This window comes from Sinohyriopsis cumingii, chromosome 9 (genome assembly GCF_028554795.1).
Source record: "Sinohyriopsis cumingii isolate HCF-2022 chromosome 9, ASM2855479v2, whole genome shotgun sequence".
Lineage (NCBI taxonomy): Eukaryota > Metazoa > Mollusca > Bivalvia > Unionida > Unionidae > Sinohyriopsis > Sinohyriopsis cumingii.
In genome coordinates, this window is record NC_142969.1 from 96,962,457 (window position 1) to 96,980,632 (window position 18,176).

Consider the following 18,176-nt stretch of genomic DNA (forward strand, 5'->3'; position numbering starts at 1 on the left):
ACCTTCATTTCCGGTGATGTATTTGATAATGTTATTTTGTTTTAGAAACTGCTCGAATTGCTTATTTAAAAAACTTCACTCCGTGATCAGTCCATATCTTATTTGGTTCTCTTTCTGTGTTGATTATAATATTTCCCATAGCATTAGTTATGGGGTTTCCTGTTTTATCTGCAGCAGGTACACTAAACGTGTATTTACTAAAAGTATCAACTATATTCATCGGGTACATCTTGTTGTCATTGTACGTAGCAATATTTGACATAGATAGATCTATTGCCCATATGTCATCAACATAATTTGCGATGCAAGCGTCTCCAGTGTGAAACAGCTTTGCGGTCCACTGTCATTTGATACATTTAAATGTCGGAACTGAGGTGCATGCGCCGTACCAAGTCCAAGTTTATATTTTGCTCCAATGATACCTTGGACTAGCTTACGGTCAATTCGCTCTCACAGCCTGCGAAAAAGACCGCCTTTTGGTTTCATATCACTTAGCTCATCAAGTATAATACAGTCGCAACTAGATTTATCATTTTCGTTGTCACGGTAACATATGTCATGACGCATTCCAATTTCATCCATCTGATTGGACGGCCCTTAACCCGGGATTGCAATATTATTTTTATCAAGTTCCTTATCGAGCGGATTCCAAGGTCCAGTGTACTTGTGAAATGGCACGGTCCATCCATGGCTAAGTTTTGGTAATTTTCCAATTAACTTATGAATATCTAAGCCTGATCGGATTACAGCTTGTTGATTACAACACTGGCAGTAAGTTAGGCAGACCAAACGAATCAAAATAGTTGTTTTTATAAAGTTTTACCCTATGCGTGCTAGATCCATCTGTGAAATTTTGAATATTTATTACACAAATTTGATTTGTCGGTAGAAAGCTTCGCTCTCCAGGTAGAAGTGATAACTCATCATTAGAAAATACTCCTTGAAATCCGATGACATCTTTCAGTTTATCTATGATCTAGAAGTCTTTTAGTGGATGGATTGCATAGCGATCTACCTCCTGGTACCGTGTAGCATTAGTCATCTAACGCCCTATCCTCAGCAGATTGGGAAGTAGACTTCCAGCTATTTCATCAAGCAATGGGCCTATGAATCCATATTGGACCGTTTTCCGGTGTGTCTTTGAGGTTCTTTTTTGTTTTAGTTGTTTAATGTTTCGCTGTTGTTTTACGTTTGCCTGGCATTTTTTTAAATTTATAATCGTTAGACAAAATCACTAGAGTACTGTTTGATACCGTCACCGGAAACATTATTCTTTGCTGCGCCGGATATGACCCCCGAAGCAGCAGCAATCCCTAACCTTCCTAGAGCTGGCACTAATTTGGGTAGCACAGATTTAGCAATAATTACCAGTGCAGGTCACAGAAAACCTCCGCTTATTTCTTTGCTTCGAGACATTGAAGTAACTTCCACTTCTGATAAATTTAAGATAAATGGCTTGCGCAGATGCATTTTATTGAGTTGCCTCTGTGTTAACATAAGTTTTGCTGGCAGAACGTCAGCACTCGTGGTTCCGAAATATATTTTCAGCGAAACAGACTGTCGTTTAACAATAGCTTGTGTTAGGATTTTTTACTTGTCCCGGCGATAGGTTCCTTTCATATATAATATATTTCATTTTGCTTCATAAAATTGTACCGATCGTATGAAATACCTGGACAGTCATACTTCCTTTTGTAGAATCTATCGTTAAGACTCTATCAGACACAATTAGTGCGTACGCATAATACGCAATTGAAATCTGTCCAAGTGTCCATATAACTTTTATAACTGACGTTGACCCGATAGCTCGTTCGCTATGTTTACTAACGTCAAAGTGAAATATCGGATAATGTGTCCTTCGATTGAAATTTGACGTCAAATGTCAGCATCCTCATACTTTTGCGTAACTTCCATGTTGTACATATACACACGAGATGCATTTCTATTTGCGTCAGCTGCAAAATTACTATTTAATTATTCGTCTGACATATGGACTATAAAAGGACTGAATTGTTTTGAAGCTGATCTCCACGTCTATTCTGTCGTTGAAACACAATAAAAACATGCCTTGGTAACTGTTCGCTCGGTGCTGTCGTTATGCTCCATGTGCTGTCAGTAGAATTCAGTCCTGCTGTCTGATGAATTTTATTTTGCATCAAATACAATATCTTGTTAAACATTGTCAATATCGTCTCAAGTTCGATTGTTTTATCGATAGATGGAACGGCTAGTGGCTTCCATAGTGCTAGTCGTGAAATTACAAACCGGTAATTTGGATCACCAGCGGCACCAACTCATATCAGACAATCATTGTGTTAAGCTCGATTAAGTATAAGTGTATGCTTGATACCACGAAATACGTTATTATAGTCTCTGCAAAATCCAAATATTGTGCTAAGAGGAAGCATCATAGTTATTTGATTTGAGCTATTTGTAAATAAGAAGTTTTTAACGCTCCATATTGGTATTATTCGACTACCATCTGCTAATATTGCAGTAGCATCTGCGACAGAACCTGGTGCAGCAATATTAAGAGCATTACAAACTTGTCTAAGTGTATCCCTTACAGCGGCATCATTGGCAGCTGGAGCTGGTGCGGCTATTCATATTTGTGGGGCGATACCAACCAAACAATTTCTTGCTAAAACTAGATCCACCGCATCATCAACTTCAACGCAAAGTGGAATAAACTCATCGAGCCCTGTATCTTTAAACCACAGCTTCTGTTGCTGATATATCTGTAGTTGTTTCCTAGGTCAGGTCAAGGTAATTTTTGTTAGAAATGTTTAATTAGTAATTGTTAGATAAAATCGTGAATAGCTCTACGGTTTGAGGTTGCAAAGCAACCCACTAAAAGCTACAATATCGAATTTTAGTTACTAATTTGTTAAAAATAATTTCGACGCCGCATTCGTTCCTGATGTTGGTAATATTTCAGAAATTGCTTGTCTTATATCCCTATCGCTTGCGACAGGTGGGCTCGGTGGTCCGCCCTTAATGTTATCAACAATCTTCTGTCCAACAGCTGCACCTGCTGAATAAGAGAATTTTATGTCAAAAACTTCTGATGCGGTAACGCAATATGCGTTCATTTTTGGCAGATCCATTATTTTAGAGATTACATTTCGAAAGAAACCCCCTACGATATTTCTGTGATAAATGTTTCGTTGTTTCATTTTGTTATACAAAACAGTCTGATATAATTAACTTTGGTGAGCTAGCTCATTGTGATTAATTAACTGTGGTGAGCTAGCTCACTGTGATTTGTTAACTAATTATGGTGAGCTAACTCACTATGATTAGTTAACTAATTGTGGTGAGCTAACTCGCTGTGATTAGTTAACTAATTGTGGTGAGCTAACTCAATGTGATTTGTTAACTAGTTGTGGTGAGCTTGCTGACCGACCTCAAGTACAGATAATATGTTATAATTTCGCTGTTGATATCAAGCTGTCGATCTAATTTATCAGTCAGCATCATCGTGCTAGACGATATTTGATTTTCGACACTGCCAGGACAGCATAATATCTGTCTTGGATTGACTTGCATGAGCGATTCTGGACTAAAACTATAAAGAGTTTGTCCTTGGCTACCGCGTGCAGAATACGATCCAATTGCAATAGAGAAGTTTACTAAATCGTATTTACATATGTGACAGTGAAGACTGATTCAGTATCATATGATACTGTTCCAGTTCCATTCTGTTGTTTATTTAATCCAATTGTGTCTTGGCTATTGAGATGGATGAATAAGTTATTTTTAAGTGTTGTTTATGACTGTAATGCGTTATAGTTTGGAATGAGCTCAAAATTATCTGATAAAATTCCGCTGCTGCCATCGGTCAGAAGATATTTTATTGCTTGGTTGTGATCTATAACGTTGTAGTCGCCTTGTGTTATTTTAACTGAGCTCCAATCGATAACATCTCCTGTTTTTACTCCGAAAGTAAAATCATCATTTGCATTAGCTTTCACAATTACTATTGAGTGTCAGTCAGCAGCTGTTACTAGTCCTATTGCGTATGGATTTGGAGACAATTGCGTCCTTGAGGGCAGTTCTTTCGGTGGATTATAAATAACATAGAAGTTTGCACTGTCCGCCGTGGTCTGTGACGAATCAAGCAGGAACTTTGCTGATAACATTTTTATGTTATCTGATAGATAAAACTGAACTCCTAGCAGTTTGTACTTTGCGGTTAGCGAATCAAATCACTATGTAAAATATAATATTAATCAGATATTAAATAGCCGTTTAATCTGAGATTATTTAAAATTTTCAACATTTCATTGTCAATTTCTCTATTTTTTATTTCCGGATTCTTTTGATGAGATTAATAGCATCAACCGGTCAACTATTTTAGCATGGGAGTTAAAGATCTTCAGACCATCACCTGATAATCCCAATCTTTCCTCTGGACGACGTTTATCACCTCTTTTATCAGTGTCCTTAAATAGCTGATAAAATGTGCATTTGTATGTAAATTTTCTAGTTCTGTGTTTGTCAGCAGCACCAAACTCGACACCAGCAATAAAGCTAGCACGCATTTTATTATACAAATTTAAAAATTCTTCGTTGGTTCCTACTTTTTCGATATTTGTTTCAGCTTGTAATCCTTCATTTTCATTTGTTTCACAGTTTCAATAAAATTATTGTATTTATCTGTTGGCCAATCGTTATGTTGTTCTCTAGGAACATAATCTCTCAAAAAACTTTTGTAATCTTCTGTTGATGTTTCTTCTCTTGTAGTTTTTCTATAAAACTGAATTAGATCCTCCTCTGACATCCTTGAAATCAGGATGTCAGTAACAGCTAATGTTTCCCTGATAATACTTCTTGACGTTGTATTTTTTCTGAAATTAATTACATTTTTTACGACTTCTAGTAGCGCATTAGGGTCTTTTATTTTTTCAAAAACGTTCGTCTGTCTTTCCTCATCAAGACCAAGCAGTCCTTTCTCTGAAAACTTTTTAAGACTTTCTGGTGATACCACATACACATCTGGCTGTTTGCCAAATACAGCCTCGGTCACTGGTTAAAAAGTCTAGCTGTTTTTTTCTTAATTTTGCTGCAGACCTCGACGTTCCTGCTGAATCTTCTTTTTAAATGCAACTCTGGTTGCAACAATTTTCTTTAGAACCTCTATTCGTTTCGCATCCATTTATCGTTTTTTTTTTGTTAGACTAATTTTAGAATTTGACTGTTAAACTAAATTTCAGATGTTTACCTTTAGATTGATTTTCACTGTCCAAACACTTGTCTATATCACATCTGAACATAACATTTCGATCTCGTGCTAGCTTATCAAACAAGAAAAAGTTGTGTCTACCATTATCAGTAACGTTATGATAAGACTCAGCGAATTTATCTTTTAGTAGATCCTCGTACTCTTCTCGGGCGATGTTTTGTATGTCAATATTGTCGAGTCCAGTAAATAGTTTAAAACATCCTGTATTTCGCCTGATAAATCGATCCAGGTTATACAATTCCTGTGCCAAATAGAATGCATTACATTTTCTGTTTCGTGACAATGAAAAATAAGATTTTATCCTATCCATCGCGGAGTTGCTAAGAGGAATGTTATTGAAGACAATTATTGTATGCTCGGCAGAATCTAGCTCGGCAACTGGAATTAAATCTTTAGGTTATTTTATGATAAATATATAATTGCCAACACGTAGGTCATTTTTCAGTTTTTCGTTGAAGCCCCTAAGAAGTTCGTATTTATCCTGCTTTGTATTGATCGTGTAGATATAAACTCGATCGTAGTTGAAGAGGTCGTTAAGTAACAGATTCATCAAAAGGTTAGTTTTGCCTGATCCAGTTCGTCCTACTATCAGATAATTACAATCTGGTAGGTCGTGGTTATGTTGATGTTTGATTAATCGCTCCGTGTCAAAGTTAATTATGCTCATTCTATACTAGGTATTCACAAAATTTTATCAGGCAGTCACTGTTAAATTTTATCAGGCGGTCAAAGTTATGTTTTACCTCGCAGTAAGAATAAGAATGAGCTATTTCACAAAATTTGATACGTTAATTGACAGCTCAACAGAAGATAAAACTACAACCACTATGGCTGGCGCAGATTAAACAAATTAAATTTAATAAATCCGGTGATACTATGGTGGGAAATCTGGACATGGGATCGAATAAGATAACAGCTACGGAAATTCCATCAGCAACATCAGATTTAATAAACCAAAGTTACGTCGACGGTATGAAGCAGGGACTATTACATAACGGGCAGCAAAACCCGGTGATGCGATGACAGGTATGCTAATGATGGGCTCAAATAAAATGACAACAACTTATAATCCAGTCACCCCATTTCATCTCACAAATAAACTGTACATGGACGCTGAGATAAGTGCAGTATCAGCGAGTACAGTTACTTCTGCAGATGCCAATTACCTTTAAAAAATCCGGAGGTACAGTTACAGGTGTGACCGATATGGTTGCCAGAAAAATAACTCCTACGTATGTACTACCTGTTTCATAGCTTTGATCATATTCCATATCTCGCTCATTCTGTTAATCATCGTTATGGTTTATTTTGCAACAGTGTCAAGATTTTATTTGGAGAATAATCCAAGTTATGTGTTTGCGTCTAACAGCCCTCTATATTACGAGTCAGAGTGGATCTCAAACGGAGAAACAAGTGACTTTTGGATCAAAATACAGTGTCCAGAAGCCATAGCATTATGGAAATTTCAACTACGACATACATTAATTTTAATTTTGGAAGAATTTGTAACTGGAGATTAGAAGGATCGAATGATGATAAAACATGGACTATGTTGTATACGGCAGGCATCGAATGTTGATATTGATACTGCTCTCAGCATCTTAGACTTAATACTGCACCAATTGTCAACAAGTACTAGTATTTCCTGATTTATATTTTAGGAGCTACAGGTACGTACTCAGGTCTTTTAGTGTTTCAGATAGATACAATCGATGACCTAGTATAGGTCTGGCGTGCTAGCACGCTGTGATTTAATGTAATTTTAATATATAATATCTGTTGATCCTCCATCGATCAGAGTCACAAAAGAGTTTCATAATTCTATACTAAACCCTAAAAAGAAGATCGAAATAGCTAATGTTGATCAGCTAGACCCAGAGAGTGCTGAGGAGGCAAGAACGATAAATATAATTCACGAATGAAACAATTAACTTTACGTTCCCCCGGTTTAACTGATAACAATTACAACTTTACCAGAGTTTTAAAAAAATGAGAGGCCCTCAACTGAGACACGCAATCAGAGACTTTGATATAATTAACAAATACTGTCCTGTAAGTGACTGCGAGGAACGGCGATTTAAAGTTGAAAAATATTTGATAAATACACTACTAGCGCTAAATAAAGAAAATGTTTTGACGATCGACATATCTAACCTTGTAAGATCAAAATTGCATGTTGATAAGATTTGTGTAAAAATAAGGATAGCAAAATTTTGTGTGAAATATATGAACAAATAATGGAAGATACAGAAGATTATGATATAAAGTGGAGGATACTACCTTAAAGAAGAAAATAATTATTTTCTGAGGTAAGCATACGATGATTATGCTTGACGATAAAAAGTACTGCACGTATTACAAAAACATGAATAATATTTAATTGACTCTGGTTCGCATAGAACATTCAGATTATTTTAGTAAGCTAACCTGGGTTACATACTAACTTTCTGATGCCGTCGATAATCTTTACAACCCATTATCTCAGAATAAGTACACAAAGATCACATCTGATGACGAACTGAAAGAGTGTTAAGTCGATAAATCAATAGTCTCACATGGAAATTTTATCAAGCTGCTAGAACCTGGCTCTCTTATTGCTGGTAAGATCAATCTGTACTTGTTCTGTCAAGATAATATATAATAGCAAAAGCTGAAAATGTAAAAAATATCTCTACAATTGGCTGTGCAAAAATATCTACACAACCTCCATTGTGAAATCAGACGCTCTCAAATGATCTAAACTTAAAAGACACCATCCATAGAGCGTGTGTTGTGAAATAGACAATTATCAATTTTTTTGGTGTAGATCGCAGTTATTAATAGCACATTGATAGCAGTCAGACATGTGACATGTTGAAAAACGACGGGTGTTTTCATATTTTGTGTAGACTAACATGGGGGTCTGGGAGGGGGGTAATCATGCTGTCGTCCTAATACAAACTAAGGTTTTGGCTGCGAAACCCCTTTAAATCCACTACTGCTTACGTTGTTTTGGAACCATGAAGGTGCAATCGTGCAAAATGTTGCAGATAATTTCACAGTACATTCTAACGTTGTCAGAGTGACACGTGAACTTTACGACTGAGGTATAGATTCGGCGCGCAATAAAATTGCTGACTGAAACGTATGGGATATGCTCTGTTTAGGGTATGAATACAATTTTAATTAGAGCCAATTTGGTCAGACACATGGAATAGGCCAATGTTCACGTCAGGGTCAAATGGCGGAGAGAGAGAGAGAGAGAGAGAGAGAGAGAGAGAGAGAGAGACTTTTATGAAGCAGAATAATGTTTTATATCAACGTTAAATATGTTATAATATTTTGATTACCTTTCCTTACCTTGTTATGTCGGTTAGTTTCTATTCCACACTAAGTTCCATGCGCCGATACGTGAATGGCAGAGCGTTCATCTGAATGGCGTAGCTAATTATGTGTTTGTAGTGCTCTACTTTCTTCACTAAAATCATCTTTCATGTTTAAATCATAAGCTTGTCTCATATTGATTTAATCAATGTGAATAAAATTAAAAACTCAAAAAAAGAAAACAGTCAACTTATGCAAAGGTGACTGGAAATAGCAACAAAAGGCACAGACCAACAATGTGTAGATGTCACACTGAATTTTTGTGAGTAGTTCATTCACTCGGTCAATACATAATGCCTGTAGTCAATCTTAATCTCCGTTCAAAGGTCAAATATAGGTATTTGTATGTGATATAAATAAAATACATGTACAGTATGTACGCTGTATCAATGATATACCACTTGTATAAATTTTTCATTAAAAGAAAAGTCATAAAGCCTTGTTTCCCTTTAATAAAAAATGTACACATCTCGTGGTATATCAATGATATAGCATACATACTATACATATATTATATCGAAATATGGTTTGCAGTACACTGAAAGGAACTAGATATTAAAAAATGCAATCACATAACATAAAAACATATAATTCGCGAAGCATCATTTAACTTTCCCACTATAAGTAATTTAACACTGAACAGTACTTGACTTAAATATAAAAAGATCATTTCCTTTATTAACTATATGCAGCCATTGTTCACGTCTCAAGCAAGAAAAATAATATGTTCCGAATTGAAGAGTACTTTTGCGTAGTAAACAATAAATTCCGTTAATTCGACTCGGCGTTATAATTTTATATACTTGACAACTCCATGAAGTCAGCACAGTACTAAATGAGTTATCTACCTTATACCATGTCAATAAAATTTCGTAGGCAAGTTGGCATTTGTACTGTCAGCTTCTTGCAACCACACTTTCAAGGTGCTCCATTTGTAGTCTGTCAATAGATCTAAATCGATTTGCAGATTACAGTAAAACAGCTATCCTGAATACTCAGACGTATTTTATATACACGTTTATTTTGTTTACATTTTTTTTAGAACTGTACAGAAAAAGAATGCGCTTTAATAAGCATGAAACATCAATGTCAGGAGACCAGGAAAGGATATTGACGTCAGAAACTTTCGTGGCACATTTATGAGCTAATTTGATTACTGACCTTAGGTATCAATTTATGTTTATCCAACAGCATAAAAGTGACTATCAACAAGATACTGTAATATATATTGCTTTCATATCGCAATATTCTAACAAAATTCTTTCAAAATTTGTTCCAGATATTTTTGACAAGCAAGTAATCTCGTTGTCTGGCTTTGTAAAAAGTCACCCTCCCCCATTCTTAACAAATGCAATAGAAGATCAATGTCTTTGTTACCATATTGTGTTCCGTTTTTTTGTTTGCTTTTTTGTGTTTATTTTTGTTAAAAAAATAATCCAAAACAACAATAACAACAACATCAAGGACATTCAAAGACGACTTGGCCAAATATTTTGTTTTAATTAACTGTAGTGTTATATTTGAAGCTCTTACATTTTCTGAGAACTTCAAGTTTATTAATTCTTGATGAAAACCTGCTAACGATGTGAATGCTTGATTCTTCTGAAAATCTTCTCAATCGATGAGCAATGGAGATATTACTTAGCGACATCCTCGTCTGCAGCCTGTATCTTTGCCAAGTGGTTACTTTCACAACGGATTGAATAACTCTTTTTTTTTCTTATTTGTATCGTCAATTCCTTTATATTGGTTTGCATTGTTCAATATCGCCTAAATATTTTTTTCAAAGCGCTGTGTTTGTTTCTGACTGCTCTGGTGTTTGTATCTGAGTGCTAAGGTGTTTGTATCTGAGTGCTTTGGTGTTTGTATCTGAGTGCCTAATGTACTCTTTATACTTCTCGTTGTTTCGTGTAGCATTTATTTTTTTCAACATCATATTGCTGTTGGTCATTATATGCATGCAAGGGGAACACTTCTCTTTTCAGTTGATTAATTTCCCGACTCGTATGCTCTGGCTCTCTTTTTCACTCTTCTGTAAGAACACGCTGTCCTTTCTCCAACGTCGACTCTAGTACTTTCTATGTGACGATTTCCCCAATTTACCATCTAAATATTCCTGTATTGTAATTTTCATCGATAACTTCCGCAAGTGCATCTAATTTCTCCATAATAGGATTTTTCCTTCCCTCCTCTCCATTGCTTTCCTGGGGAACAAACATACTCTCCTGTGCAACAGTTTCAATAGATTTCGAATATGTTTCTCGGCCCACTTTTAACTGGATCTGATATTCTTTAATCTTACATTGCATTATTGCTATATTGTTCAAGTATATTTTATACGTAGTCCAGAGTACAAGTTATTGGGTTTCCTCATAAAATGTCACGAAGGAGCTATTTGACACACGCAGTTTGCCAACACATTAGCTGTGCAACTACTATCGGGGAGCCTAGGTTAATGTGAGCTCGTCATGCTTATAAAATCAACCTTCTGCATACAAACAATGGACAGATAAAAGGAGTTCAATACAAACATAGAAACCACACTACCTGTAATGTTGTTTGATCTTGATCTGCTCTAAATATCAAGATTTTGAATGAAAGTCATCTCTTCCTCAATGTGCACGTTCACATGCACTGCTTTACCTCTGAACCTCCGAATATGGGGACGCTCACCAGATAATATGTACTTTTGAGAGAGTGACTTATGTAAGATGAAGCAGTTCGCATTTAAAACATGCACAGTGGAGAGAATGTTGGCATACCTCTATGCTACATTAATGTAATGTGCATGATATTTCTTTTGGACATTGTACTTCTGGAAATTTTACATGATTTAAGCACACTGCTAACTAAAATGACTGCTCCCTTGTGTTAAAAAATCAGCCTGAATTAGTCTAAAGTACACTATACATAGCAGCTATTAAAATAGGGAAAATGAATTTTGCCAGACTAGACAATACCAGCTTCTGAAAGTGCAATGAATGAATTACCATATATATAAAATGTAAAAAAAGTTATCGGCTCTTTTTTATACAATTTACCTCTAAGTTTAGGAAGTGAAGAGCTAGCACTTTTTTGAAAGGTGCACATCTGAAGTAAGGCCAAGCTGTATACTCTATAACCCATAGTACACCCATCAATCATACACCCAAATAAAGGGAATTAAAGGTTCTTTGCATTATACCTAAGAAATACAAGGTCTTTTTTAAATAGCCAGTACAACCAGTGAGGAAAGCCGGGGAAATTCTTTTTCTTTAAAATCCTAATCTATGCAAAATACGAAACTGTAGAGCGCCACCTATATATTGCATGACGCCATATTTGTATCTTAGAGATCTTTTGACTCTTTGGGGGTGGAGGTGGGGATATGATTGTTTCCGGATTTGCCTCGTGTAGGTATTAAATGACTGTAATTTGAAAATTTAATTTGTCATTTTAAAATCTTGATTATCGAAGAGAGCAAAAGTGCTCCGTTAAGATGATATTTCATATTTGTCTGGTTACAATACATTTTAAGGTAATATGTTTTGTTGTTGATTATTTCAGACACAAATCCTAAAGGTCTTTATTGACAGTGGCATGTTGTAGTGTATATGACATATGCAATACAAAAGTTATTTCCTAAGGAGGAAATAAATGTTGAGTTCAATTTATTAGTGATTCATACTATGAAAAATGTACATTTCGTCACCATTTATATCTATGGATGGCAAAATATCAATTGGCAAATAAATGACTGTAAAATAAATTGAATTATAATATTTGTAATATGCATACGTAAGTAGTGTATGAAATTATTGGTGATACATTTTTCATATTTGTTTTCATTCTCATCTCTTTAAAAGAAACAGTGCAAGTTGTTCCAACTTAAACATTAGTTGTTTCCCTGTCTTATTACGCACCATTCGTACAAGATGGGGCTTACTGATCCACAACAGACACACGTAACAGTTTAATATATTCATTATGTCATTCCAAATAACAGTTTAATATATTCATTATGTCATTCCAAATAACAGTTTAATATATTCATTATGTCATTCCAAAGTTTACTGACGATACATAGTTCAAGTATTACGAATATTTCATATTCAGCCAGGAGTGTAATATTCAGTCATGCGTGTAGAATTGAGCCAGGAGCGTAATATTCATTCAGGAGTGTAGTATTGAGTCAGGACTGTAATATTGAGTCAGGATTGTAATATTCAGCCATGAGTGTAATTTTCAGTCAGGAGTGTAATATTCAGCCATGAGTGTAATATTCAGTCAGGTTTGCAATATTCAGTCAGGAGTGTAATATTCAGCCAGGAGTGTAATATTCAGCCATGAGTGGACTATTCAGTCAGGAATGTAATACTGAGTCAGGATTGTAATATTCGGCCAGGAGTAATATTCAGACAGGAGTGTAATATTCAGCCAGGAGTGTAATATTCAGCCATGAGTGTAATATTCTGCCATGAGTGTAATACGCAGTCAGGAATGCAATACTGAGTCAGGATTGTAATATTCAGTCAGGAGTGTAATATTCAGTCAGGATTGTAATATTCAGCCATGAGTGTAATATTCAGTGGGGAATGTAATACTGAGTCAGGATTGTAATATTCAACCAGGAGTATAATATTCAGTCAGGAGTATAATATTCAGTTAGGAGTACAATATTCAGTCAGGAGTATAATATTCAGTGAGGAGTATAGTATTCAGTCAGGAGTATAATATTCAGCCAGGAGTATATTATTCAGTCAGGAGTATAATATTCAATCAGGGGTGTAATATTCAGCCATGAGAGGACTACTCAGTCAGGAATGTAATACTGAGTCAGGATTGTAATATTCAGCCAGAAGTAATATTCAGATAGGAGTGTAATATTCGGTCAGTATCGTAGCATTCAGACAGGAGTGTAATATTCAGCCAGGAGTATAATACGCAGTCAGGAATGCAATACTGAGTCAGGATTGTAATATTCAGTCAGGAGTGTAATATTCAGTCAGCAGTGTAATATTCAGCCATGAGTGTAATATTCAGTGGGGAATGTAATACTGAGTCAGGATTGTAATATTCAACCAGGAGTATAATATTTAGTCAGGAGTACAATATTCAGTTAGGAGTATAGTATTCAGTCAGGAGTATTATATTCATCCAGGAGTATAGTATTCAGTCAGGAGTTTAATATTCAGTCAGGAGTATAGTATTCAGCCAGGAGTATAGTATTCAGTCAGGAGTATAATATTCAACCAGGAGTATAATATTCAGTAAGGAGTATAATATTCAGCCAGGAGTATAGTATTCAGCCAGGAGTATTTTATTCAGTCAGAAGTATAGTATTCCGTCAAGATTATAATATTCAGTCAGGAGTATAATATTCAATCAGGAGTAAACTATTCAGTCTGGGGTATAGTATTTAGTCAGGATTATAATATTCAATCAGGAATATAGTATTCAGTCAGAAGTATAATATTCAGTCAGGAGTATAGTATTTAGTCAGGATTATAATATTCAGTGAGGAGTATAGTATTCAGTCATGAGTGAAGTATTCAGTCAGGAGTATAGTATTCAGTCAGGATTATAGTATTCAGTCAGGAGTATAGTATTCAGCCAGGAGTATAATATTCAATCAGGAGTATAGTACTCAATCAGGAGTATAGTATTCCGTCAGGAGTATAGTATTCAGCCAGGAGTATAATATTCAGTCAGGAGTATAGTATTCAGTCATTAATATAGTATTCAATCAGGAGTATAATATTCAGTTAGATGTTTAATATTCAGTTAGAAGTATAATTTTCAGTCAGGAGTATAATATTCAGTCAGGAGTATAGTATTCAGTCAGGAGTATAGTACTCAGTCAGGAGTATAGTATTCCGTCAGGAGTATAGTATTCAGCCAGGAGTATAATATTCAGTCAGGAGTATAGTATTCAGTCAGGAATATAGTATTCAGTCAGGAGTATAATATTCAGTTAGATGTTTAATATTCAGTTAAAAGTATAATTTTCAGTCAGGAGTATAATATTCAGTCAGGAGTATAGTATTCAATCAGGAGTATAGTACTCAGTCAGGAGTATAGTATTCCGTCAGGAGTATAGTATTCAGCCAGGAGTATAATATTCAGTCAGGAGTATAGTATTCAGTCAGGAATATAGTATTCAGTCAGGAGTATAATATTCAGTTAGATGTTTAATATTCAGTTAAAAGTATAATTTTCAGTCAGGAGTATAATATTCAGTCAGGAGTATAGTATTCAATCAGGAGTATAGTACTCAGTCAGGAGTATAGTATTCCGTCAGGAGTATAGTATTCAGCCAGGAGTATAATATTCAGTCAGGAGTATAGTATTCAGTCAGGAATATAGTATTCAGTCAGGAGTATAGTATTCAGCCAGCAGTATGCTATTTAGTCAGGAGTATTATATTCTGTCAGGTGTATAATGCTCAGTCAGGAGTATAATATTCAGTCAGGAGTATATTATTCAGTCCGGAGTATAATATTCAGTCAGGAGTATACTGTCAGGGTTTAAGTACTACTCCTGAGCAATGGTTAATGTTTTATTTTAGTTTCAAGCACGCGTCTACTTTAATATAAACCAGTTTTTTTTTCTTCATTTTATTTATGTACCTTTGCCGTAAATGCGTGCTGCCTGATCTAGAACAAGTAAAATATATTGTCTTGAAATATTTGTGATGTCAATGATTTCCAAGTACAAATTCCTATGATAATTTCGTACTGAGAGAAAAAGTAAGACTTTACAGACGGCGCTGGCAACTTTCCAGCATTGAAAGTACACAGATGATGGTGCAGTTTTTAAAAGAATTGGAAAAGTGCCCATGCGTATATTTTATAATTGTCGTCTTTTCCGATGAACACACCTTGCTGCAAAAAATATGATTTAACATCTTTTCTTCATTATAAGCCGACTAGTTCGGAATAAATAGCTAACGGGACCGTCTAACAATGAAAGTGTTGACTTTTAATTGCTAAAACATTGTGTTTTCAGAGGATTTGAACAATGACGTAAATATAAAAATTCTAAGCTTAATAGTGTGAGGTAATGGCTGGTCTTTCACCCGTCTCCCTGTAGGTCACAAAGTAACAGACAAACGCACGTGTAAGACTATTTTAATGCTATCAAAATAGTAGATATATTATAACTTGAAATCGGAGTTGACCGAATTGAAAAAACCAGCATAAATTTATATTACATTTTCAAAAATTTCAAATAGCAGACTTTTACATTTTCATCTAAAGAGATAATATGTATTTATTATATGTAAAATAAAAAGCGTAGAATTTGGAAAAACCAGAAGAAATTTTTATCAATTGTCTTGCAACGTGGGGTTCAATAATAAAAATTGCAACATGCATTGTCAATATGCATCGAAATATTCGAACGGGGCATGTTTGGAATTGTTTAATAGGTGGCAAAATCCACGGGGGTGGGGTGGGGTGGGGGCTAACTCGTCAATGTATGTATTATTGATGAATACTGTAACCTAAAAGGTGCAGTCTGCAAAGCCGTATACCTCTAAATAATTCCCTGTTTAGAAACCATGCTCAATCCAAGCAGTACACCATGATCAGGAACGGAGAGTCAGAAATTATAGTCATGTACGTCAGTTCCGGCATAATAATTTTGTATAACCATGGAAGCAAACTTTTAATCACGCACAGTCATAGCTCGCCACATGAAAGTAAACAGTATTTCCTTGATATTAGTTCAAGGGTTATGAATAGTAGTAGGAGTCGAAACCATACCAAATCCCGCAATCCAACCACTGTGCCAGCCCGGCTTATGCCGCCATTAGTGACCTCTTACGACGTGCTTTGAGAGCGGATCATCCCTATTCTACATCGCTGATCTGCGGGGGGTGGGGTGGGGTGGGGGGTGAGGGGGGTATCTCCGCTTTGATATAAGCTTTTATTTGTATGAATATTCATAGATTAAAGGCTTGACTCTTGACTACTGTATAACTAAATTATTCCAAACGCTGCAAGTGCACAATGCATTATGCATGAACTTTGAATACATTATTGGCTATATCAAGGCTAGGAAACGGTGATCAAAGTGCCTATGGCTAGGATACACAGCAGCTGTCGGCCCGGGCATGGATCCTTGCATAGTCAGACACTAAGCTAAGCTGCATCCTCACTTAGCATGAAACACTGGAAAGAAATTATCATATTTATGACGCAATGGCTCCTTTATTTCCTCCGAAAATTGATATACTGATATGGTATAATTCTTTATGCGTTTGGAAATAATGGATAGTTTGGATAATTTCGCTAATGATATGTATCGCCTAAGCTGTATTCCGTCACCTAGGTAACCGTTCTTAGGTGAAATCCTTTTTAATATTCACCAGGCAAAATGATTAAAATCAATATTCAGGGCTATGCTAGAAAATATCTGATGGATTTATTTTAAATTAGTACTTTCATTTTCCTTTAAAAAAAATATAACTACTTTCCCCACTGTGAACAGCAAAGAGTGCAACGTGAACCGAAAGAGGAACGTAATATAAAGGACATTTTGGACTAGGTAATGATGATTTATTCAACACTTCTATAAATGTAGCAAGTTAATATATTTTACAATTGTATATGTTCATGTTTTAATAGGCAGAATTAGATCTTTCATTATTTTATATAATCAATATTGTAACATAAATAATAATGAAATGAAATCACCAGTTGCAAATATTGTGGATTTTGTTTCTTCCTTGGCACAAATTAACTTAATTAGGAAACCTTGAACCAGGATTAACTATTTAAGGTTTGTTCAGTATGAGAAATGAAGCTACCAAGATTACTGTTCATGCTAATTTGTTCTAATCATAGGACAAGTGATAAGTAACTTTCCTAGTGGTCACTTGACAACTTGTTCGCATAAACAACATAGTTCGCTCCGGTGGACTAGTGGTAAGAGCGTCCGCCTCGGATGTGGGAGGTCGCGGGTTCGAACCCCGACCGAGTCATACCAAAGACTTTGCTGCCTCGATAGGCGCTCAGCATTAAGAAGTTAGTGTTAGGACTGGTCGGCCTGGTGCCAAGATAATGTGACTGGGTGGGACATCATGCTACATGTCTGCGGCATGATCCCCCCGCCCCAGTGCTAGACATCGTTACAAACTGCAACACTGCAGACATCGTCGCGATATGACTGAAAAATTGTTAAAGCTACGTCTAAAATCCAAATCTCACACACACACACACACACACACACACACACACACACACACACACACACAAACAGCATATTAGTGATAAAGTCAGTCCAGTACAAGTGACTGGTGATCGGATTTCAGTAAGGTTATGCGTTTTACTTATTGCATTTATTATTATGTCCATGTTAATGGTTCTTTTGTACAGTGCACATTTTTCTCATTATGGATTTTTTAAAATATAATTCAGCTATAAGCTGTTCGGGATGAATTGTATGATCTTAAATTACCACTTGTGTTATTGTTTTCATGATACTGATCATTACAAGGTAGCAAATTTTATTGTGGAGATGTTTCACATAAGCAAAAAGATAGAATGCAAATATTTATATTTTACAAATTATTTAATTGCTTGGT